This window comes from Abramis brama (assembly GCF_963993115.1).
Source record: "Abramis brama genome assembly, chromosome: 1".
In the NCBI taxonomy this organism is placed as follows: Eukaryota; Metazoa; Chordata; class Actinopteri; order Cypriniformes; family Leuciscidae; genus Abramis; species Abramis brama.
Window position 1 is genome coordinate 10145185 of NC_139963.1, and position 27416 is coordinate 10172600.

At 39.1% G+C, this 27416-nt stretch overlaps 1 long non-coding RNA gene across 1 annotated transcript; it reads left to right on the top strand.

Annotated features, from left to right (window-relative positions):
* Window positions 1-16540: 16540 nt before the first annotated feature.
* On the top strand, window positions 16541-17571 carry LOC311082456. The gene is made up of 3 exons (XR_014606129.1): window positions 16541-16556; window positions 17066-17140; window positions 17418-17571. It is a non-coding gene; the product is annotated as an uncharacterized lncRNA (long non-coding RNA).
* Window positions 17572-27416: the final 9845 nt, after the last annotated feature.

Consider the following 27416-nt stretch of genomic DNA (forward strand, 5'->3'; position numbering starts at 1 on the left):
CTTTGTACACAGCAAAAACTCCAGTGTTAATTTAACACTCCTGGGAGTGTATATGAACACTCAAGAGTGTTGAAGTTAATGAGATAATTAAGTAATTAATTTAGTGATGATTGAACATTATTGAAGACACCTGATGTTAACAAGTAGAATCACTGAAGGAGAAAATCACAAATTGTAAGCCACCGTTATGGTGATGGGTGTTTGCTTTAGTTGGGCTCTTGACCCTTATATGTGTACTTTAGATTTTGTTTGACTGTTGTATCTGAGTTATAACTGCCAGATGAACAAAGAAAAAAAAAGTGATCTGCTGGTGTTGATTATATTATGACAATCATCATTTGAACTTGATCACTGAACTCATTAAGATCCTTCTTTCTGACTTCGATTTATGTTGTTGGTTATACAGCATAACTGTGAATCTGCATAAATGCCCAGAATTTTTTATATAATACAAAGGATTTCTTAAAAGTTGTTTAAAAAAAAAATAGAAAATCATACTTTTAGGCACACACAGACATCAAGATTCACTCTATGCATCTCAACAATGGTGACGAGCAGAAAATTCAATTAGGAAAAGTAAATTACATAGACAATTCAGATCATAATTGATTCATACTGCAATGCATGATGGGAGCCATTAATGAGTTGTGATTGGTGGCAGCCACTGCAACATGCTTTATTATTTTCACCATTGTTGAGATTCACAGGCTGATTATTGATGTCTGTGTTTCTAAATGAATTTATTTGAAAGTCTTTTGATCAGAACAAAGTTTATTAAATATTTTGGGTAAGTAAAGTACTGATAATCATATGCTGTAGAATCACAAAGCTGCTGCTAACAAGTTAAACCAAACTATCTCAATAAGTTTCATTTATCAGATTACAGCATGATTATGTCAAAACATAACCGACACCGTCAGATCACACTTCACTTTGTTCATTTAACTGTTATAAATCAATAACAGCAGACAAGCAACAGTACAATTTAAATAAATAATATAAGGGTCAAGAGCCCAACTAAAGCAAACACCCATCACCATAATGGTGACTTACAATTTGTGATTTTCTCCTTCAGTGATTATGCTTGTTAACATCAGGTGTCTTCAATAATGCTCAATCATCACTAAATTAATCACTTAATTATCTCATTAACTTTAACACTCTTGAGTGTTAATTTAACACTCATATTTTAACACTTTACACTCTTGAGTGTGGACTCATATACACTCCCAGCCCCAGGAGTGTTAATTTAACACCGCTCCGTCTGAAAGCAGGTGATGGTGATTTACCACTAATCAAGGAACCGGCTTTACTGATGAGATGCGCATAACAATATCGTGCGATATATCGCCCAGCCCTATTGGTTAGCTCAGACTGGCTGGAGCCTCGATTTTATGGTTCTGGATTGGGGTCTGGAGTGTTGAGTTCTAGTGAAATTATGCTTGAAATAATCATTTGGAAGATTTATTTGTGTTTGGTTTGCCCTCAATCCTTCAGTGCATGATGTGTTAAAAAATCCTCATTGTTCCTCATTCTCAAAAACGTTACATTACCACCACAGTGAAACTACAGAATCCTGTAGTTTTACAGTGGTGGTAATGTTACACTTGTGACACTTTTGAATTAAGTGAGCTTTATGAATGAACAGGTTTTATGATGATTTTGTCTTCATAATCAATCACAAATCATGTGCATGTGCACAAATGTGGTTTGCAGAAAACGTAGGTCAAGCAGCAAGAGCAAATCTCATGCTATAAAGTGAAGGGTCAACATCCCAAACATTTTCAATTAAACATCTTAATAACAACTTCTGTAGATGTTTGACAGAAATAAAGTCATACTGGTCAATACGTGTAATAAAGAACTGTACAATTTACAGTAAATTACTGGCAACAGTTAGTGGTTGGCAGATCGAGGCTTTGTGGAGCACTGAAACAGTTTGAAGCAAATGTGCAGTATTGTGTCAACGCTTCGAAACAATCCGACACACGTCTCCCCGGTGACCCCTAGTGGTCAGAACAGTGTAAATGCAACAAAAACCCAGACCAAACATGGATAAAATACCTTTTACAAATCTATTACAAATTTTAATTGAAAGTTAAAACTTTCAAATGCAATCATCTAATCATCTAATAAGATTATCAAGTGTCTATATGTTATTTTATCAATTGTCAGGATTTGTTTTGTTTGTTCTACTGTATGAATTGCTCAGTTAAACAGGCCAATAAGAGGCTATTCATTTTAATTATAATGTCGAATTAAAATATCTACAAATGCATAAAACTGATCAGAGATCAAGGCAAGGCAAGTTTATTTATATAGCACATTTCATACACAATGGCAATTCAAAGTGCTTCGCATAGAAGAAATTAAAATAATAAAAAGAAATAAGAATAATTAAAACAGTTTAGAAAAATAAAATACAATACAGAACAGTACAAACAGTCGGACGAACATTGGCACAGTGCTCATTCAGTAAATGCACAGCTAAACAGAAGTGTTTTGAGTCTGGATTTGAAAGTGACTACAGTAGGAGCACATCTGATCTCCTCTGGAAGCTGGTTCCAGCTACGGCTGGCATAATAGCTAAAAGCAGATTAGCCATGTTTAGAGTGAACCCTTGGTATTTCTAGCTGATATGATCCTAATGATCTAAGTGATATGTTGGGTTTATATTCAGTGAGCATATCTGCAATGTATTGAGGTCCTAGGCCATTGAATGATTTAAATACCAGTAGTAATACTTTAAAATCAATCCTAAATTTAACTGGGAGCCAGTGTAAAGACCTGAGGACTGGTGTGATATGTTCATATGTTCTGGTTCTGCTCAGAATCCTGGCGGCAGCGTTCTGTATGAGCTGCAACTGTCTTATGGTCTTTTTGGGAAGGCCAGTGAGGAGTCCATTACAATAATCCACCCTGCTGGTGATGAAAGCATGAACAAGTTTCTCTAAGTCTTGTCTGGAAACAAAGCATCTAATTCTTGCAATATTTTTCAGATGATAGTATGCTGATTTAGTTATTGCTTTGACATGACTGCTGAAACTAAGGTCTGACTCTAGTGTCACACCAAGATTCCTGACTTGATGTTTAGTTGTTTGACCCCTAGGGCCCTATCTTGCACCCAGCGCAATTGACTTTGTACACCGACGCATGTATCATTCCTATTTTGCACCAGCGCAAAGCGCGCTTTTCCCTCCACAGAAGCACGTCGCTAAACTAGGGAATGAACTTGCGCTCCTTGGGCGGTTCAGCGCAAAAAAGGAGGTGTGTTCCGGCGCAAACGTTCCTTCATGCTATTTTGCAGGTTAAGAAAACAATTGCGCCACTAACCAGGAAAAAATTGTTTAAAGTCAGTGGCGCGTTGCGCATGTTATTCATTAGCTATTTTAAGGGTGCATGCTTGGCCATAATCAATGTAGCGTGTGCACAACGCGCATACACCTTGATTCTCTCATCTACACAGAAGCAGCAGTTTTCATTTTTGCAAATCATACATTATTACGATAGATAGATAGATAGATAGATAGATAGATAGATAGATAGATAGATAGATAGATAGATAGATAGATAGACAGACAATTTATTATAAAAGCATACATCTAGCTTACACATTTACCCAAATTATCATACGCCTTTTTAACCGAAGTTAATTTGGGTGGGTTTCTCCATCCCCAATGTCCCTGACGAGAGTGTTGCTCTCCTCGGCTGTGAACCGCTCCTGGCGCGCGACTGGCAAATCCGCCGTTATGATAGGAATCCGCAATAGAACAAGCGCGCCTGCTCTTAAAGGGAATGTGAGATGATGCTCTGATTGGTTTATTTCACGTTACGCCCAAACCACACCTATGAATAATGAAGCTCTTCAGACCAACCCATTTCAGATTTGTGCCTGGCGCAAGAGTCATTTATCCCGCCGGGAAAATAGCAACAGCGCCAAGACCCGCCCACAAAGTTACTTGCGCTTTGACACTTGCGTTTCAGATCGTTAAAATAGGGCCCCTAGAGTGAAGGTATGCGTTCCCCTTGAGAACTTCATCTTTGTTTCCAAATGCAATTACTTCAGTTTTGTCTTTGTTTAACTGAAGAAAGTTTTGGCACATCCAACTGTTGACTTCATCAATGCATCAGTGCACAGGGAGTCAATGGGGCTGTAATCGTTAGGCGATAGGGCTAAGTGGAGCTGTGTGTCGTCTGCATAGCTGTGGTCAGGTAAAAACCAGATCAGGTGAAACCAAGGATAAAACCCAAGGACACTTGTTCAGTGGTTCTCAGTGACTCCTCATGATTCATTGAAATTTCATGAAACAGTTTGACGCAATAAAGCCTCGTTTACTGAAATCACGTGATTCTGGCAGTTTGATACACGCTCCGAACCATTGATTCAGAACAAAAGATTTGTAAAGGTTTCAGAGCTTCATAAAGTAGTGTTTTAGAAATGGCCATCACTACAATCAACATTGTTGCCAGTAATTTACTGTAAAAAAAAAAAAAAAAGGTCTAACAGTGTAACATCAAGAAATCTGGGCATTTGATACATTCCCAACACTGAATATTTGGAGAATGTTCTTGTAACAAAACTCTTTTAGCTGGGCTGTTTCTTGTGTTTTTCACAGGGGTTTTCTGCGGTGCGATCTTCTTTCTAATTGCCATCAGCATTTTGGAGACCATTCTAGTGAATTATCTGATGGCTAAAGGAGCTAAGAAGAGATCAGTGGAAGCTAAAGCTGCTGTTAGTGGACAAAATGGTAAGAACTGACACGACATCAGATTATGAGGAACTTTTTCATGTATTTTATACTTTTATATTTTAAACTTAAGGTTTATCAGTGGAATTCAGTTTAAGATTTTTTTTGATTTGTAGCTTTGGTACATATGCAAAGAAAAGCTAATTAAATTAATCTTTGAGTAAATTAGACTCCATGTTCCAGCATGCTTGTGCCTCTAAAAAATAGGACACACGGTTTAGATGGATGAATGGATGGATTAAAATAGCATTTCAAGTCTGAATTTAGCAAATGTAAAACCATGCATTATTACATATTTAACAAGCCACCCCAAAACCACATGTGAAATTCATTTTTTTTTCTATAATGGAGTATCAGCAAAGATTCTCCATTGAAATATCGTATGTGAGATTATGCAGACAAAACATTAATTCAGAGCTATGCTTTTTTCCTCTCACAGTTGTTGTAATAGACCAGCAGAAACCTCCAGACTCAGTTAAAGATCAGAATAAAGAGCAGTTTTGTACTCCCGACAAGATCCTCGACCATCTGAATCAGATCCTCACTGAGTTCCGACAGCGTCCGTACTGGACCAGAGTGGCAAGAATCATAGATGTGACCTTCTTGGTTATTTACATAATCACTATTATTGCATTTATATCTAAGCTTTGGACGCTTTGGTATCTTCCATAATGGTTAAAATAATTAATTCACCTGAGTAGGGTAAACTAAAGTTAAATAAATTAGTTCAATCAAATTAACTTTTAATAATTTAGAACTTTCTTTTTTCTTTTGAGTTCACACAACTGACATATTTTAAGTAATCTGAATTGTTTCATTTAACTTTTAACATTAACTTTTTCACAAACTTTTTCTGTTATGTTGGAATTTTAGGGGGGTTACCATTATGGTGAAGAGTGGAGCACAAGCTTAGTTTGAGGACAAGTATCCGTAACATATGCTGACTAAATATATATATATATTTTTTATATATATATATATATATTTTTATACAAGAGTTCTGGTTTTTTTCACATTCTCTGTTAAAAAACTCTTCAAACTGAAAAAAACATTGATTTATTGTAAAAGTCATCTACACCTATTTGAAGCCGACAGAGTCAGCAAAGTAAATTTTGAGAAAGATCTAGTTAAAGTTTTCTGAAGGTTTCAAAACATAAACACAACCAAATCTTAAAACATACACTGACTACGTTTACATGCAGCCAATAACCCGTTCAAAACCGGGATATTAGCAATAACCCGGTCGCGCACGGCCATGTAAACACCGGCAAAAACCCGGATATGCTCATATCCCGGTTTTTAAAAACCCGGATATTATACCTGGGGTACCCCTTTTCTAACCCGAATATTTGGTCATGTAAACGCGTATCGGCATATCCCCATCAAAAGGAACATTGATTTGTGTTCTGTGCATGTTCTATTCGCAAGGAATCTTGGTCTTTTGAGTAGAGACGGCGCATACAAAACCCTGCGTGCAGTATACCGGAAGTAAACAAGAAGTAGAGGTAAACATGGCGAGACGCAGCACAGCACCACACTTTTGGAGCGAGGAGGAAAGCGCAAACAAAGGCGATCGCTATCTGCCCCGAACTATTCATTATCCGCGTGCTGCTGCTGTTGTTGTTGTCTTTGGATACATGAAGAAGAATCGCAAATGACGCATATTGCGTCTTAAGGTTGTCCGTACGTCCAGACGCTAACCGTGCGTCGCCGTTTACATCGGAATATTGCCCATTGATTACAAATTCCATGTATACAGGAGTAACTCTCTCTGCTCACGCATGTAAACGGGTTATTCCGAATGTTTTAGAAACCCCTAACCCGACCATAACCCGGATATTGGCTGCATGTAAACATAGTCACTGATAATAACACCAAATTTGACGCACACCAAGTCAAGTAAAAAAAAACATATTTATATTTATATAAAGAATATTCAACATGGTTACCTAACTGACTCTTCTGCTAAGCAGTCAGTTTGAGAAACGCGTTGTGATGGATTTTTAATAGATAAGACAGTAAACTATCTTTTAAACTAATGATTCTAAACTCTAAACCTTACTTCCCCTTTTAGGCCTAACATTCTAATACTTTGAACAAATTGCTTCTACAAATTGAACCAATCATATTGAAAGAAGGTGACATGAGTTAAGTCATGATTTAGGCACGTTAATCTTATTGTTGTGTTTGTCTTTATCCTATAAAACCTGATTTATTCTTCTTTTTGGGAGAGATTCTCTGAGAACTGCTCGAGAACTCTCCTGGCTGTGATTAAAGCATTTACAGGACATTTGCTGAAGTCTGTCTGTTTATTATTGCTACGCCACAAGTTAGCTAAGAGAACAAGTTAGAGATAGGGGATGTTGATTGTAGACGAGACCCAGATAGACTAAACGTCGAATGTAGACGTTCGGCGACGTTGATTGTAGACGAGACCCAGATAGACTAAACGTCGACTGCAGACGTTCGGGACATTGATTGTAGACGAGACCCAGATAGACTAAACGCTGGGCTGGGCGATATATCGCACGATATTGTTATGCGCATCTCATCAGTAAAGCCGGTTCCTTGATCAGAAGTAAGTCACCATCACCTGCTTTCAGATGGAGCGGCATTTAGTACAAAGAGCTGTAGTTAACTGACAAGCTGAGCCATATCGCATTAATATGGCGGACACATCGCCAGCGATAATTAATGTGATATGGCTCAGCTTGTCAGTTAACTACGGCTCTTTGTACACAGCAAAAACTCCAGTGTTAATTTAACACTCCTGGGAGTGTATATGAACACTCAAGAGTGTTGAAGTTAATGAGATAATTAAGTGATTCATTTATTGATGATTGAACATTATTGAAGACACCTGATGTTAACAAGTAGAATCACTGAAGGAGAAAATCACAAATTGTAAGCCACCGTTATGGTGATGGGTGTTTGCTTTAGTTGGGCTCTTGAGCCCTTATATGTTTATTTTAGATTTTGTTTGGCTGTTGTATCTGAGTTATAACTGCCAGATGAACAAAGAAAAAAAAAGTGATCTGATGGTGTTGGTTATATTATGACAATCATCATTTGAACTTGATCACTGAACTCATTAAGATCCTTCTTTCTGACTTCGATTTATGTTGTTGGTTACAGCATAACTGTGAATCTGCGTAAATGCCCAGAATTTTTGATATAATATAAAGGATTTCTTAAAAGTTGTTTAAATAAAAAATCATACTTTTAGGCACACACAGACATCAAGATTCAGTCTATGCATCTCAACAATGGTGACGAGCAGAATATTCAATTAGGAAACGTAAATTACATAGACAATTCAGATCATAATTTATTCATACCGCAATGCATGATGGGAGCCATTAATGAGTTGTGATTGGTGGCAGCCACTGCAACATTCTTTATTATTGTCACCAATGTTGAGATTCACAGGCTGATTATTGATGTCTGTGTTTCTAAATTAATTTATTTGAAAGTCTTTTGATCAGAACAAAGTTTATTAAATATTTTGGATTATAAGTAAAGTACTGATAATCATATACCGTAGAATCACAGAGCTGCTGCTAACAAGTTAAACCAAACTATCTTAAGTTTCATTTTTTAGATTACAGCATGATTATGTCAAAACATAACCAACACCATCAGGTCACACTTCACTTTGTTCATTTTACTATTATAAATCAATAACAGCAGACAAACAACAGTACAATTTAAAGTAATCATATAAGGGTCAAGAGTCCAACTAAAGCAAACACTGATCACCATAACGGTGGCTTACAATTTGTGATTTTCTCCTTCAGTTGTTCTGCTTGTTAACATCAGGTGTCTTCAATAATGCTCAATCATCACTAAATTAATCACTTAATTATCTCATAGCCGGTTCCTTGAAGACGTCTTTTCAAGGTCTTTGTCACAAAAATCGGACGTTGAAAAGACGTCCACTGAGGGTCTAGAATGAAAGTTTTTATGACATCTTTTTTTGACGTGTTCTGCACGTCTGATAAAGACGTTCATCGAACCTTCGTACAAGGTTAAAACTAGTTCAGATGTGGGCATTGTGGACAGTGTTAAAATATGAGTGTTAAATTAACACTCTTGAGTGTGGACTCATATACACTCCCAGCCCCAGGAGTGTTAATTTAACACCGCTCAATCTGAAAGCAGGTGATGGCGATTTACTACTAATCAAGGAACCGGCTTTACTGACGAGATGCGCATACCAATATCGTGCGATATATCGCTCAGCCCTAGATTAGACCCAGATAGACTAAACGTCAACTGTAGACACTGTCTTCACTCGGACACGAGGTTCAATCCGTTGCGGGTGCTCTATTCGTTCTTGTGAAATCACAAAACATAATGCACACAAAGTGTGGGGTAAGATCAGCCTGTTTTTACTTATGTGGATCTGAAGGCAAGGGAAATAACAGTGAAGTACAGTGAAGACATCCACTGTTAATTTGGGATGTTGCCTATAAACTGAAAATTAAAAAATGCACCTATGACAAAAAGCCTTGAAAATATGACCTCAGAAAAAAAAGTGTTCATGTGACTCAACTTACCCCAGGCTAGGGGTAAGTTGATCCCCAGTCTGTGGGCAAATTGAGCCATCTGGGGGTAAATTGACCATCCTATCTTTCACTTTTTTATGCAAGCATAATAAAAAAAAAAAACTTGCCTCTTTAAAATAATAATTTAATAACACACTTACCTTTCTAAACAATGTTAACCCTCTGGGGTCTGAGGTGTTTTTGGGGTCCTTGGGATGTTTTGAAATGCCCTGACATTTGTGATTTTTTTAGTTGCTTATAAACATATTAATGGCAAAGGTGTAAATGCACTATTTAGCACAAAACAGGGCTACCATAATATGTGAGCAACATGTATGTACATGTTTGTATTTTTGAGAGAATAATGTTTATGCGTGGTTATTAAAAAAACAAATTCTTCTCCCCAAATGTGTCACTAATATAAAGCACAATACAAATAATTTAAAGAGAAGGCTTATATTGACCTTTTAAGATTTAGCTTACATCTACCTTGTAAATATATGTTTTGCTATTTTATTAAAAAGATTACAATTACAACAACAATTACAATTTCAACAATATTTCAAGTGTACTCTTTCTTTGTAAAAAATAAATTATAGGCCTACATTTTACTATATGTATTCATTTATTTGAATATAGCCTACATTGGAACAAATACTATAGTAACATCTTAGTTGATGACTTTATTTTTGATAAAAAAAAAATACTGTGCGTATATATATATATATATATATATATATATATATATATATATATATATATATATATATATAACATATGAGCAGAAATTGCTAAACAAAAGTTTATTTGATGTGGCAGTAGTCTATTTTAAAAAACTTTATAATTTATCCAAAACTAGTCAATAAAATATTGTCTTTCATATTTCGGCCGACTGTATGAAATATTAGGGCATATAAATGTTAATTGCGGTTTAATATGTTGCTTATACAAAGACATTTTATTTCAACACATTTCAGTCGATTTTCTCCATTTCAAAAAGGTTGAACCACTGGTTCAATTTACCCCACATCATCTGGCTCACTTTGCCCCATAGTCACCATTTTGGTAAAAATGGCCTAGCTTAGCAATTCAGGGTAACCTTTAGCTTAATGATTCACACGGTTTTAAATGTTGACAAATCACCAACATGTACCATACACAACTTTAGACCTAGATCAATTTGCTTTGACAAAACGGCTAATATACCTGAAATGCAGAAAATTTACTTTAACAAGCAAAAAAGGTGTTTTTGTGGAAAAGACAACTTCCCTCTTGTCCCATGTGCTTCTCTTCACAGCAATATATAAATGATGGAGTCCTTCAAAATGTATGGTCCCATGACACCAAATGTGTATAGTTGCCTAGAAACAGAGGGTGCACAGTAAAAACCCCAGTGTTAAATCAACACTGCTCAGAGCACATATGGTCCCACTCTACAGAGTGTTAAAATTAACACTGAAGCAGTGTTGAAGTTAATGAGATAATTAAGTTAACACTGAAGCAGTGTTGAAGTTAATGAGATAATTAAGTGATTAATTAAGTGATGATTGGCCATTAGTGGTGACACCTGATGATAACAAGCAGACTCACTGAAGGAAAGAGAAACAAGAACAGAAAAAAGAGAAACACAAGAACTACTGACTTCGAGCCATTATTGCACTTATTATTTTACCAGTTTGACTTTATTTCTGTCATCAGGGCCGGCGCTAGCCATTTGGGTGCCCTAAGCACAAATGCTTGGCGGTGCCCCCCACCACCCACCCACCAACGGAATAACAACCATTCAGAATTTCTTAGTTAGGTTCTCTTTACTTCCAAAATAACTGCTGCAAATAAATATTTTTACATTAACAATGGCACCAAACATGAAAAGAAATAAATAATATAAAGGTTAAAATTATAAATACCAAATACTACCACAATTACTAAAAACACAGATTTGGAACTGAACAATGTAAACACAGAAAGTTAAAAGTGCAAAGGTCTGGTGATGAGGCACAATATAATAATTCTGTACATAATTTGACAACTCTGTGAATATGAAAATATACAAACACTGAGATTGTGTTTTTTTTTTTTTTCTTCTAATTGCAGTTTCAAAGTTTTTTTTTTTATTTTTTAAAAAGACTCAACATGCAGGGCTAAAGCCCCGGACCTTTTGCACTACTAGCGACGCCCCTGGACATGCATACACGCATAGGCGTAATTTGCGGGTAGGATCATGTCCCCAACCACTATTTTCTAAGGTCGATATTGTCCCCACCACTTTTGAAACATCTCGCGGCGCGAATGTACCAATACAAATAAACAAAACATCTCCAGTTAACCAGCAGAGCATTCATTTCATTCGTTTTTTAAATAAGAGGTGATCTAGCGCTGAAATGTGTTGTTTTTTTAAATCAACTGATCAAAGTGCTCGTTGCCGCTGCGATCAGTGGCGCGGATACTATGTTTGTTTCTGGCTCGCGCACAGCCTTCACTCAGACGCGCGCTTCAATCCGTTGTGGATAGACCCTCTATTCGTTCCGGTACAATTAGAAAACAAAAAGCACAAAAAAGTGTCCCTGCCTGATATACAACCACTGAAAAACATAATCGGTTTTGATGAGAAAAAAAAAAAAAAACTATATGAGTGCGGATTAGAACTCAGAACCTCTGACATGCTTGGCAAAAGTTCTACCCCTGGACCACTTAAATATACGCTTAATTTCGTCGGATCAACATATAATAGGCCTCATTGAACTACCACTTAAACCCAATATTAACATGCTTTAGACATATTTTATTTGTTATTTATACTAGTAGCCTATTGTGATGATTTTTCACGACCCAGATTTTTTGGTGCCCCCCCAAGCACTTGGTGCCCTACGCGCAGTGCGTGATGTGCGTGTGCGGAGCGCCGGCCCTGTCTGTCATACATCTACACACGGTCTTATTTAGATTTAACAGACGTTTAGATGGTAATGTTTTATGGAATGTTTCGTTTCATGTCACCATTATGGTGACCAGTGGTTGCTTTAGTTGGGCTGCTCTTGACCCTTTACTTTTGAACATTAGTATTTCTCTGGCTGCTCCAACTCTGTGTTTATAAAGCATATGTGTTGTGGCAAGAGAAACTATGACTTTGGCTGTGTTTCCTGAAAGCATCGCAAGCCTAATTTGATCGTACAGACCATTTGTCGCAGTTGGTCTGCAATCATGTTTGGCTTAAGATGCTTTTGGAACTACAGCCCTGGTTATGATTCGATGATGAAATTACTAGTGACCTGATTCAATGATGGCACCCATCATTATAAACTGATTATCCACATGTTTTATTAATTTTTCACTACAGTAGTTACTTCCAGCAATATTTTAATGATCTGAAAGTTTTAAAATCACACACAGACATCAATAATCTACATATGAATCTCAACAATGGTGACACTCAAACAAATGCTTAAAGGTGCATTGCGCAACTTTTCATGTTAAAAATACCAGTTTTCTAACCCATACATGCTTAAACAATTGCCTGATGGGCTGAATGAGCCCTTCTCTGATCACTGCGATTGCGTCTATAATCCTGTACAGTAAAATAAATAAGAGGGATTCGGGTCGGAATCTGAGACTGGGCGTGACGTCATGCGCGTTCACGGCACGCTCATATGTCTGGCAGGTTTGTGTATGCGCCGACGCCGCCATTCTCCGTAGAAAATGGATTCTAAGAGAAGTTCATTAGAAGTTCAGAGAAGAGAAGTTTGTAGTTCATTTCAAACACCAACGCAAACTCCACGTAAGATAAAAAAAAGAGAACTTTTGTCTAGTGCAACCAAAAGGTCCAAATTGGAGTCAGACAGGCGTCGGGGTAAGACGAGAGTAAACATAGGGAAGGCTTTCAACAAATGGAGAGATCTCCGGTCTGCTCTAGGGCTCAAACGGGATCCTCAGTTGGCTTTTTTCTTGATAAAAAGGTAAGATATATCCCATTCTCTAATGTCTGATACGGCCAATAATGACAATAAATGACGATCCATAAAATGTGTAATGCTTTAGCGTAAGCTAGATAAATGTACAATCGGAATAGGTTTTACTAACTTACCATTGTCAGTGATCAGGTTCAGAATGATTGTGATATAAAATGCTGATATATAAGTTAGATACTTAGACACAAATTTTTAGCAAATTACTGCTTAATTACGATGTATTGCTATTGGAATATGCTACTTAGCTTATCAATAAAACAGGCTAAACCCCCGCAAATCTTCGGCGGATTAGCCTGTTTGGCTTTTATGGTAACGTCATAGTGCCACTTGATTGTTTATTACCTTGAGACATTTGGGTGTACTTTGTTGACCGACTGTGTGGTATGGTATCATGATTACTATTTTGAGCTTTTACAAAGTAATAACTTATATTGTTCATGAACGTGTTTCCATAATAATAGTCATAAGTGGATACAGTAAACACATAACACAGTTCAACATGGAGATAGATGGGAATAAAAAACGAAGTTTTCTACTACCCCCAGTTTTTCCCCTCACACATAAGTGTGTTATTTACTCAATTGCCTTTCCTTTCACATATTTTAAATTACTTGCAGATTTAAAACTTTATTACCTCTGAAGACATTATGATTGTAAACAAAAGATTTGTGCGGCTGATGCTCCTTGGGTTATGACCAGCTCGTGCTCGTGCAAGCGTGCGTGTGCGTGTGGTCCGTGAGCGTGCACACCTCTGGTTGCAGTTTCGCTTGCCGCCAGAGGGGGCGTAGTTCTGCGAAAACTCAGACTCTTGCGCAATGCACCTTTAATGTTGCAGTGCATGATGGGAGCCACCAATCAGAGCGCATCAATGGCTCACATCATGCATTGCAGCATGAATAAATTATGCAGCTGAATTGTCCTGTAATTTTCATTGTTTGCTTTTATTTTGCTATTGTTTTGTTCTGACTTTAGTAGCTTGTTTTGTGATGTTCAGAGTTGATATGTTCGTCACTAGTTTGTTTATTGTCACCATTGTTGAGATTCATATGCTGATTCTTGATGTCTGTGTGTTTTAACACAATAACTTCTTTGCACAAAGTATTTAAAAAAAAAAAATCATATTGCTGTTGGATCTCAAACTGTAGAATCTCAGAGCTACAATCACCAATACTTAAATGAGACCTCAAGCATATAGTCAAAGATTTAGACTCTGAATTGCATCATGGAATCAGGTCACTACATGCTGATAATGTCATTATCATCAAAACATATTGTGAGCAGGTCATGTTTTCTCTTGCAGTAACAAATGTGCTTTATAAACACAATGATGGAACAGTCAGAGAAAAACTAATATTAACAAAATGAAAAGGGTCAAGAGCCCAACTAAAGAAAACACTGACCACTATAATGGTAACTTGAAAAGAAAACTTCCATAAAACATTACCGTCTAAACTTCTGTTGAATCTCAAGAACTTTTGTCGATGTATGACAGAAATAAAGTCAAACTGGTAATAATAAGTGCAACAATGTGTAATGACTCGAAGTCAGTTGTAGTTCTTGTGTTTCTCTTTTTTCTGTTATTGTTTTTTCTCTTTCCGTCAGTGATTCTGCTTATTAACATCAGGTGTCACCACTAATGGCCAATCACTTAATGAATCACTTAATTATCTCATTAACTTCAACACTGCTTCAGTGTTAATTTTAACACTCTGTAGAGTGGGACCATATGTGCTCTGAGCAGTGTTGATTTAACACTGGGGTTTTTACTGTGTGGGTCAACTTACCCACTGGCTCATTTTACCCCACTCTCCCCTATAAGAATCATAGACAGTATATAAACTGGACACAATTAGATTCTTCGAACACACCTGCCGGATATGATTAGTATCGCTGGATTGAGTTATCTGAGATAATTGCGCGTTCATGCGCTGGTTAAAAGGGGATAGGGCCTATGTATCGATAGTAGAAACATTGATCAGCAACGCTGCTATTGGCTGCTCAGCGTGGCCAAAGAGCGGGCTCAGTTTTTCTCCTCAGCAGAGCAAGAACCATAGACCATATATAAACTGGACACATCGACCCCATAGGTTTCAACGGAGACAAGTGAAGTCAATTAGAAGCTCTTACTTCCTGATGGTCGAGCGTACTGCGCAGACTGAGCTTGACGGAGTAGATGTGACGTGAGCAACCCGTCTGTCTTCTAGTAGCTGTGCCAAAAGAAATCTGAATCATCCCCTTCCGAAACTTGCAGAGACGGAGAGCGTGAGTTGGAGCTGTCCATGAGCTAGGAACAGGAGCAACTTTTGCTAAGTATTCTGATTAATTACTTTGTCATTTTGCCTCCACGTCCCCCCGATTGTCCACGAGCTTATCCTCCTGTCCATACGGTAATTCTCTACTGTGCGACAGAGAGTCGCGTGGTTATGACGCAATCGTTAGCCTATTTTTACAAAAACGGCTTCTACAGGGCCATAACGTAAGATACAAGGTAATGGAGCCTTTTATACATTGTCGTGTTTCTTTAGAAATAAATAATGGACAAATGGAGTCTTTAAACGCCTCAGATGTAAAGTGAATGAATCCTCCCAAAATGAATGGGAGTCAATGGGATGCTAACAGCAGGTGATGGTCCGCTAGCCAATGGCGGCGCCCGGGGAACCTTCAATATTTTATGAAACCCTTCCCCCCTGATAAGAATGAATGAAATGTAAAATGTTTTGTTAACAGTCGCGTGTGCTTAACTAGGCAACCACGTTCTCGTTTACGTTGCATGACGTCATCGAAGTATGTCCCAGAATGTGCATACTCTTTTGCTACACACTCAAAAGTATGTACTTTTTCCTCACAAAAAAAGTACATACTTTTAGGTCGTAGTATAAGTAGGCGTATTGGGACTTAGCCTAAGGCTGCATCCGAAACCGCATACTTCCCTACTATATAGTATGGAAAAAGCAGTAGGCGAGCGAATAAGTATGTCCGAATCCTTAGTATCCACAAAAGAGTAGGCGAGAATTACCAGAGTGAAGTACTAATTATCGCGAGATTCGGGCGTACGTATACTTATAGTACGTCCGAATTTGCCTACTCTCCTACTATATAGTAGGGGAAAACAGTATTTGAAAAGAGTATGTCCGAAACTTCAGTACTCATAAAAGAGTAGGCGAGAAGTTCCCGGATGGCTTACTGCTTCAGCGCAGATTTTCGAGTGCTCGATCGATGGATACTCTTCTATCCCAGGAGGCCACGCGAGAGGATACGTCATTATCAAACATCGCAGAGATAAGTGGGTGCTTTCAAATGTGAGTAAACACGGTTCCTTTTGTTAAAATTGCATGTGTTGAACTACTGTAGAGTAAACTGTTGAATTGTTGAAGGTGTAAAGACGTTACACAGTATAGTATAGTTGTGATTTTGCTGTAAAAACACGTTTATTATGCATAACGTTAGCTAACAGGGGAGCTCCAGTAAGGACACGTAAGTTACGTCTCTAAAGTGGATTTACATAAACCATACACCTTAAAGACACTTATTTTAAATGTCTATTTACATCTGACAGGAAAATCTTCAATAAGTATTGCAGAAGAGCACATCACAACATGAAATAGACATCTGAGTGATGAATGTGTGCTATTATGTAGAACAAATCTATAAAGTAATAATCATAAGTTATCTATTTTATTTGTCCATTACTGTTGATAAATTGAGGAACATTTATGTTGGATAAAAAGTTAAAACAACCTCAACATGTAAATGTAGTGCTGAGCTCATAAATCACAGAGATAATATGAATCTCGTCTGGATGTTACAGGGACAGATGAACAGATGTGTGTTTATCCGGTGGAGAGTGGCTCATGAAGCTGAATGCTGCCATCAAAGGCTTTGAGTGAGTATATTACAGAAATTAATAACAACAACTATTTAAATCTTAAGTTGTAGTTTATTATTTATTGTAATTTCAAACAGAGCTATTACAGCACTTTTCTGATTCTTGATTTCTGTGCATTTGCTGCAGATCCTTTGTGGTGGAGCAGGGCCTGCAAGGAAAGATGATGGCGGCATTTTTGGAAAAAAGCGTTTTTGTCTTCTAAATAATACTGAAATCAAATGACATTGTGCGGTTAAAATTACTGCTTTTGTTTTATGTTTGTGCATTTTTGTAGGATCTGAAATGTCAGCAGGCTGGTGTGAGCACTGAGGATGAGGAGCCCAGAGCTGAATCCTGAAGATGGTGCCATGGATGAGACCCTCCATCACTCCACCTGCCCTTACGAGACCCTCCATCACTCCACCTGTCCTTACGAGACCCTCCATCACTCCACCTGCCCTTACGAGACCCTCCTGTCCTTACGAGACCCTCCATCACTCCACCTGTCCTTACGAGACCCTCCATCACTCCACCTGTCCTTACGAGACCCTCCATCACTCCACCTGCCCTTACGAGACCCTCCATCACTCCACCTGTCCTTACGAGACCCTCCATCACTCCACCTGCCCTTACGAGACCCTCCATCACTCCACCTGCCCTTACGAGACCCTCCATCACTCCACCTGCCCTTACGAGACCCTCCATCACTCCACCTCCCCTTACGAGACCCTCCATCACTCCACCTGCCCTTACGAGTCCCTCCATCACTCCACCTGCCCTTACGAGACCCTCCATCACTCCACCTCCCCTTACGAGACCCTCCATCACTCCACCTGCCCTTACGAGTCCCTCCATCACTCCACCTGCCCTTACGAGACCCTCCATTACTCCACCTGTCCTTACGAGACCCTCCATCACTCCACCTGCCCTTACGAGACCCTCCATCACTCCACCTCCCCTTACGAGACCCTCCATCACTCCACCTGCCCTTACGAGTCCCTCCATCACTCCACCTGCCCTTACGAGACCCTCCATCACTCCACCTGTCCTTACGAGACCCTCCATCACTCCACCTGCCCTTACGAGACCCTCCATCACTCCACCTGCCCTTACGAGACCCTCCATCACTCCACCTGCCCTTACGAGACCTGCCCTTACGAGTCCCTCCATCACTCCACCTGCACTTACGAGTCCCTCCATCACTCCACCTGCCCTTAAGAGACCCTCCATCACTCCACCTGTCTTTACGAGACCCTCCATCACTCCACCTGCCCTTACGAGACCCTCCATCACTCCACCTGCCCTTACGAGACCCTCCATCACTCCACCTGCCCTTACGAGTCCCTCCATCACTCCACCTGCCCTTACGAGACCCTCCATCACTCCACCAGCCCTTACGAGTCCCTCCATCACTCCACCTGCCCTTACGAGACCCTCCATCACTCCACCTGCACTTACGAGTCCCTCCATCACTCCACCTCCCCTTACGAGACCCTCCATCACTCCACCTCCCCTTACGAGACCCTCCAACACTCCACCTGCCCTTAAAAGACCCTCCATCACTCCACCTCCCCTTACGAGACCCTCCATCACTCCACCCGCCCTTACGAGGGTAATTATATCATTTTCAGTAAAAAGTAATATAATTAAGTATTGGTCAGCATTTATCATTGTTATTATTGTATGTTTTGGGGTGGGATAGCAATGCAATTCATTCTGGGGTAATATTAATTTTTAATAGTAATGATACTTACATTTTTCGAGTATAAAATCAACAGTTTTCTCCAAAGGTGAATTTTCGCACAGCTGCCCTTTGTGCAGACATTACAAACGCTGAGGAAAACCATTCTAGGTAGGGCTGTCGAGTTACTGATGTTATAAGGTGTGTGTGTATATATATATATATACATTATATCATGGGTTTGCATCTATGGTTTGCATACATAATATGAGATTTTTTACACAGGAAAAAATAACCTACAAGGTTGAATATCTTAATATATATTTTCTTAAATAATTCATTATAATACATTTCAAAAATGCATTTTTTGTTATTTATAGGCCTAAGCCTGAGGGATGAAACGAGAGTTAAATTCAACAAGAAAAAGAGGAAAACATAAAGCAGTTAGCAGCTTTTGCTTGTGGATGAAAATGTTCAACGCATTCTCATCCCGTTATGGGTAGGTTTAGGTCTGGGGTAGGGTTAGGGTTAGACCGCTAGGAGGCGCCTTCTGGCCCATATCTATCTGCGTCTCATATTGACGCTAAAGGGTGCCATGTGCGTTGGATGTAGACGAAATGTCAAAAGCATCAGTATATGACACCTTGGGATGAGAACGGATAAATAAATTAACAACATATTCAAGAGATGACAATTTTGGGATTCAGTAATAAAAATAAATAATATCGTTAAGGATAAAACGGTGGGTCACATTAGTAGGGTTAAATATAAAAACTTAAATCAACCCTAAATGTATTCACAAAATAAATGGGCAGCAGTTTCTTCAAAAATACCACAAAATGATAGATTAATTAAACGTGTCGTTCAAATCTTTTAAGTTGTTGCGTGTGTGATAACCAAGCGGCAACCTCCCCGTCTCTCTCTTGAAACCAACACGGAAGTGAGTTAAACTGCAATTTGTTGATGGGCCGCTTACGGCTGATGTCAAAAGTGAGTCAAATCTGTATCCCCCCCATGTTAAAATGGCAAATTTTACAACTGAAAAAAACGTGTTTACAGCCTGGTGTCTGTATGTGGCTTTGGTCTATACAGCTAATTTTGCCCTTCATGACAACTGTGAGGGGGGTGAATTTTTTTATAACTCATCCGTTTAGTTGATTAATATTTAAAGTTCTGCATAATTAAGGGTGTGGCCATTTGAGTGACAGGTGGATTCCCGCTGATGTCAATGAGCCATTTCGTCTGTTGTTACTAGCCGTCACTTCACCTCAGCAAATGTTTGCTGCTGAATTGCCATCTCTGCCGTGATTTATGCTTTTTTTCGGGATTATTTCATACAATTAAATACACCCATTAAGTTCGCCCACGGCTTATCAAGTATCGTTCAAGAGAACAACCAGCGCTGTATTTCAGTTTTCCTATGTGAACATGCACTAATGGATGTCTGACAATTTCATTGCTTTTTGGAGTTTTCAGATTTAAAAAACTTCAATAAAGGCTCGTTCGTTCTGCTCTCACGGAACAGATAGATTATAATATGTTTATGTACCGTCAGATGAAATCCTGCAGGCGTCAGCGCTTTCTCCGTCCGTGCAATAAATGCACATCCTTGAATGAGCGCGGATTTTCTAGCGCATTTACTTGAACTTCATAGGCAATAACGTTATATCTATGGTTTAACCCATTTGAGAGGCGGCCAAAATCAGAATTTAAAATGGACTGAATAAGCTCTCTACGAACTTGATGAGCGATGCTGCGCTGACGGACCATAGACTAAAAAAAGAGTGACTGACATGTAACGTTATGCACATAAATCACTGTCACACACACACACTCTCAGAGTAATATTAAGAGTTCCTGCATATACATTTTCAACTAGCAGAATAGTACAGGATCATGATACAGTCTCACATGTAGCCATGTCTTTTAACTATTAATATTTCGAAGGCCAAAAATAGGAACTTTTAATTGGCTTTACATCATCAACTGTCACTTTAGCGCAAAGCCCTGTGCAGTCGCAGTCTTGGTACTGTCAGTTGCATATAACGTTATAGAATTACCTCCCCAGCCTGCATATAAACATATATCTATGCCCAGCCTGAACTAAAAACTCGATCACGTCGAGCTAGGTGGTGATTTCAGATAGCCAGGCTGTAATCCGGGAGTGACGCAAGGCCAAGATGGCGACGGCCGGCTCCGCCCACTTTAGGCTTCAAAAATGCTCTTCAGAAACCTACGGGTGATGTCACGGACACTACATCCATATTTTTTTACAGTCTATGGTGATAACGCGTCGTAGGTCACATGATAACGTCAACATGGCAGATATCCGGTTCGGGATATTTTTTTTCCCAGGATGGTAGGGGAAGACTCATGAATATTAATTAGGGAAGTCATCCCTGATTGGTCCATAGACTGTAAAAAAAGATGGACGACGCCCCTTCGCTCTCTTCCATTGATGAGAACTGAAGCCGCCAGAGTCCCGATATGGCGCTGACATATTGGTTCTTGAGTCTGCGCAGTAGCGATCTCGGGACCAGACATGCGCAGTAGCGAGCAGGAAGTAAAGCCGCGAAATCAACGCTCCGCCCTCACTCTCGCAGAACGCACTCAGGCAGAGTGGATTCTGCACACTTTTTTAAAAATTGATTGCAGTACGACAAGAGGCTTGTTAAAATAAAGTAAATACAATCTCCTCAGTCCTCCGAAGATCCCGAAAAAAATGTCCGTTGGTGCTTCAGTGACTACTTCGCTCGAGAACCTGTCAATCACAGCTGTCAATCATGACGTTACACCACCGCATCACGTAACTAACTAAAAACCAACTTATTTTTGAAACAGACACTTGAACTTACATCAGCGTGATAAAAATGACAGCAAATGAAAGAAACCACCTTTGGAAAAAAGATATTTGAAGTGTAATTTAATTGTTTAGTTGGTCTCACGTCCCGTTGAATAACACGGGGAGGCGGGGCTTATGACCTATACTAGGACCAGTCACCGGGGGGCGATCGAGACGTTTTGGCTTCACTTTTCAGGGCTTGTGCGGCACGCTTGGATTGGTCTGATGACCTAATCCCACCCCTAAACCTACCCGCCACTGGGGGTCTGATGATCTACTCCTAACCCCGCCCTAAACCTACCCGTCACTGGGGTTAAGACCAATCAGGGATGACTTCCCTAATTAATATACATGAGCCTTCCCCTACCATCCTGGGAAAAAAAATATTGCATCCGGTTCGCATTCATACTTAATGAAATCTGGCTATAAAGTACCTACTCTTTTTGCGCTCGTTAAGTAAGTACATATTGAAATTAAGTACCTACTCATTGAGTATGCGGTTTCGGACGCAGCCATTCTCTGGTTAAACTTTCTTCTCCTGCATCCTCTTCTTCTGTTATCCAGAACAGCAGCAGCTGAAAGGTTTGTTTGAGTGGCGCCTCTTCTGTACAGGAGTGAAACTGCATTTCCTTCAGCCTGAGGCTTACTATTTCACTTTTGGTGTGAAAGGGTCTTATGACTAATGGCAAATAATCATTTGTAAAGTGAACCTAATTGGTAAGTTAATAAACTGTATTTTAAGCACATGTTAATGGACTAACAAAAGCACCATTCCTTTTTCTAATGATCCACCATTGCGTAATGTACAGTGAGAAGAGTAGTCTGCTGTGTCAGCACAATATGATTAAACAGCCTGCTGGAACATGTAGCTTTCTGATCTGATGAAATCCAGCAACTGTTATTGCTTAAGTTAAAGGAAACAAAAGCAAATATATCCTTTTGCCAAATGTACACAGCAAAAAGTTAATTTAACTGCTCAGAGAACATAGTCCAGTAATTTTAAGCCAAAATGGGGGTCAACCTTGAACAAATTGCAACAGAAGAAAACTCAACTGATTGTGTATCCTCAATATGTCCTGAGTAAGGGAAAAAAAGTCCAGAAGAATCCCATTAGGGGAAAGTTTAGAAAAAGCCTATATAGCCGAAATATAGTCTATTCATATGCCTATTCATTCTCTTTCTCACGTGAATAGGGTAACATTTTTAAGATATCACCATGAAAATTACTGTGTTGATTACTTGCATCAAGACAAACAAAAAATGCATTACAAGTTTTTTTTTTAATGGTTTGTTAACATGGACAAACAGTGCATAATCTAATTACGTATGTGCTGATCTGCATAAATACCACAACAGGTCTAAACACTGGGTCTTGACAGGTGAAAATGTCTTGTTGAATCTTGTTCACACATAACAGTAAAATACTTTAGAAACCAGAAGTACTTTAGAAACCAGCCTTTATTAATTTTTAAGGGATTGGGTTTGGGGCTGGGTCCGTGGGACTGTTTCTGGGGGACGAGTCTGAGGGAAGAACAGGAGACAATGGTAAGGAGAATGCAGAAGACAAAAGGTAAGTAAAATAAAAAGTGAATCCCCAGAACCAGTTCCACGGACCCAGTCCCAAACCCCATCTCTGCAATAATAATTAATAAAGGCTGGTTTCTAAAGTACTTCTTCCTGCCTCTATGTATTAATGCTCATGGGTAGCCTAAATGGGTTCCATTCAGACCTTAACATTAAGTATTTTACTGTTATGTGTCAACAAGATTCAACAAGACATTTTCACCTGGCTAGACCCAATGTTTAGACCTGTTGTGGTATAACTCTTCAGGACAGTGGCCCTCCAGGACCAAGTTTGCCCATCCCTGGTGTAAGCGCTCTGAGTTCATTTAAAGTTTGTAATTTTACTGTTTTTACTCAATGTAGTGACGTTTCAGATATTTAAATTATTTGACTGCAGTGTAAAGTTTAATTGTATAGAAATATACTTGTTTTTAGTTGACTTGATTAAAATAAGTTCAGAGTACTCATAACTATTGGTTTACTTGAATTGAGGAAATCAGTGTCCTCAAATTAAACGAGTTAGCCAAACTTGTTGGGTTTTACAGGGTGTGTGTAGCATTTTTATCATGAGATGTTTTGAACAATCAAAGGCCTTGGGCATAACCGTATATGAATTCTTTTTACTGTCTTTTTATCTCACACTGTTAACACTTTCAACCCCACAGGAAAATCCACACTACAAAGAGTAAAAAGTAACATTGACGCAGTCTTGCAGTGAGATAATTAAAGGTGCTCTAATCTATGTCACGCGTTTTTTAGGCCAAAACATTTTTTGTCACATACAGCAAACATCTCCTCACCATCCGCTAGCTGCCTGTCCCCTGAACACACTGTAAGAAAACGCAGTCTCTGTAGACACCACAGGCTGCACAAAAACGGCAAGTAAAACAAACTGGGCTCACCCGCACCACGAAACATAACAAACTGTTCCAGCCAATAACCGACAAGAAGGATTTGGGGTGGGGTTTGGGGAGGGTCTAGCTAGCCTCCGTTTTGTTTGACAATACTTTAAACGTCTACAAGAAGTGACGTCACCCAACATCACTTAGAGCACCTTTAAATGAATGTGTAAGTGATTTGTGATAGCAATCCATCTAGATTTTCATCTTTGTTGCTTCTTTAGGTGAGCGTGATTTGAACTCGAATAACATACCGTAGTCCAGCAACTTCTTTTAATTAAAGTTTAATAACAAAATGAACTGGAAAATGTTACACAGTCAAAAAACTGTATCGCTCCAATATTGCATCACAAGAAAAACTAACCGTCATATATTACACATATAAAAATATTTACTTTTAATTATTTATTCCACATTGTTGATGATGCTTTCCACTTCGCACATGATGGTATGAAGACTGCCATCATTGATAGTCTGCTCCTTTAAAGGAGAACTCCGGTCAATTTTAACATTGAGCTCATTTTTTTCACCTGTATTTACTTCCTGTTTTCGGTCGAAGTCCACAGTAGTCGATTGTCTGAGTCTCCACTGTTGCTTAGTTACCTATGATCACGCGCGTGAACTCGACAATCGACTACTGTGGACTTCGACCGAAAACAGGATGTAAATACAGGTATGTGCGCTGGCTGAATTAACATCACTTTTATTCATATCTTTCACATCTAGTGCAGTCAGATTCACCGTGTTCACTCTGAAGGAATCACTTACATGGCTGGGCACTTGGAATGACACATCAAGGATGTTAAGAGGCTAAAAGCAGGTTTAAAACTTGCCCCATTGAAGTCAACAGGGTGCAAATTTTAAAAAGAGGATAACACGGTGTAGGCAACACTGATTTTTGTCATTGTTCTCTGTACTGACAGCACTCCAAATTTACAAAAAAAATGAGCTCAATGTTAAAATTGACCAGCGTTCTCCTTTAAGAGAGCATTGAGTATCTTTCTTACGGTACGGATTTGACACTCCCAAACTCCATCTTGATGATGAGCAGTTGGACTGTTGAAGATCCATTCGATCCCTTTTGTAACAGTGCATTTTCGATTTTGTTATGGTTCAGGTTTCTCAGTGCTTCTCGCAGTTCTCTTTCTGCGCCGACAAAATTTGTGCCATTGTCTGAGCCCATGACTGACACCTGTTGTCTTCTACTTATAAAACGCCTTAAAGCGTTTATGCATGAATCAGTGTCCAAACTATCATCTCCATCTCAATGTGTACTGCTCTGATTGTAAGGCAAGTGAACAACACTCCATACCTTTTTACAGTACTCCGGCCCTGTTTTACATCGAAGGGTCCAAAGTAATCTACGCCCACGTCCGTGAAAGGGGGTTTATCAGGTAGCAAGTGGTCTTCTGGCAAGCTTGCCTTTTTTTGCTCTCCAATTCTTCCATTGAATCTGCGACAAACTGAGCATTTATGTATAAGCTTCCGAAATGCTGAGTTGGCTTGCGGGATCCAGAATTTTTGTCAGAGAGTAGATAGCATGTAGTTTCTACCACAGTGACCACATCTTTAATAAATGTCATTTAGAATGAGAGTTGTACGGAGCCCGGGAAGTCACCTGTGGGAGAAAAACAAAACAATCCGTGGCGACGGTTTTGCAATCCGTCCGCTCAGTTTATAAACCGTACTCATGAATTCTCAAACTGTTCCCTCGGTTTAACAGATCGTGCCCACAGATTAATAAACCGTACCCACAAGTTTCTAATCCGCGCTCTCAGATTTGTAAACCGTGCCTTCAGTTTTTGCAATCTGTACCCACAAATTCATAAACCGTGCCCACGCTTTCGCAATCCGTTCCCACGGGTTTATAAACTGTACTCACGGATTTGTGGCTCGCCCTCATTTTAGAAGAACACCAGGAGGTACGTTGTTAACGAATCCATCACATTGTCTTAACTGCTTCTGCATGCTTAAAGTGATTCTCAATTGTAACGGGTATAGGGTGGAATATGCTATTTAATATGAATGACGTGCATCAAAATCTTTTGTTTATTTAGAGTTAGAGTTGAAACCCTGGAGCCTTTTGATTTTTATTGCGGGATGTTTAGATTCCTCTGGCATGGCTGCTCGGTTGAGCCTACACTCTTATTATCCCACCCCTGAAGCACAGGATCAAACTTGTACAGCAGGAATGTGTTTTCTCACAGCCTCGATTTCATTCTGAAATTGTTGTTTTTGACTGTATTGAATGAGCTGAATTTCCACTCTTATAAAATGATGTGTTGAAAACAACACAACCTGTAAAAAGAGATGTTAATAATGACCAGTGTTGGGGGTAGTTACTCAAAAAAGTAATATATTACATATTACATATTACTCTCAAAAATAGTAATGCCTTACTTTACTTTATTACTCCCTGGAGAAAGTAACTAGTTATATTACATTCTTAATTACTCTATAATTGCCTGAGATGCATCAGATGGAGGGAGAACATACAAGGAGGAGTGTTCTTTAGGGTCTTTATTACGCCAACAACAGACTGGCACTGTCTAGCACAAATAACTACAAACAACTGTACTTGTACTTGCCGTTGTTGACGCTTCCATTTTCCCCCATCTGTCCCAATAATATCTGTCTGCAGAGCCGCAGAGCCACAGTTTCACCACAGCAGTTTCACCACAGCAGTTTTACCCGCGCATGCGCAGTTTCAGGTTGTAATTGAAGCCCTATAAATAGTCATTTATATGCAAAATTGTCTATAAAACACAACCGGTCTTCCGACCTTTTACTATATGCGCGAGGGAGAGAGAGCAATACAGCGCTCGTGTTGTTTGAAGGCGGTGAGAGTGAACGGGCTGTGCTATATTTTTTATTTATAAAAATTTAATTTTTATTTTTTTTTCCAGGATGGTAGGGGAAGACTCATGAATATTCATTAGGGAAGTCATCCCTGATTGGCCTTAACTGCCACGTGTCGACCAATCGGTGATGGTAAATGATACCTCGTGCCAAACCCAGACCAATCACTGTTCCATTCACGCCCTCCTCCCCTTCCCTTCTGTTCTCTGTGTTGTGTACCTTGTGTGTGATGAAGGTGCTACTGGCAAATGTAACGCAAGTAACTAGCTCGGGAAAACTGTAATAATATTACCATTTTCAGACGAGTAATGCCTTACACTACCAGTTACTGAAAAAAGTAATATTATTACAGTACTTTGTAACGCGTTACACCCAACACTGATAATGACACATGTTGTGTAGATTTTAACACATGTAGTGTGTGTGCTCAGGGACAGCACATGTTGTGTG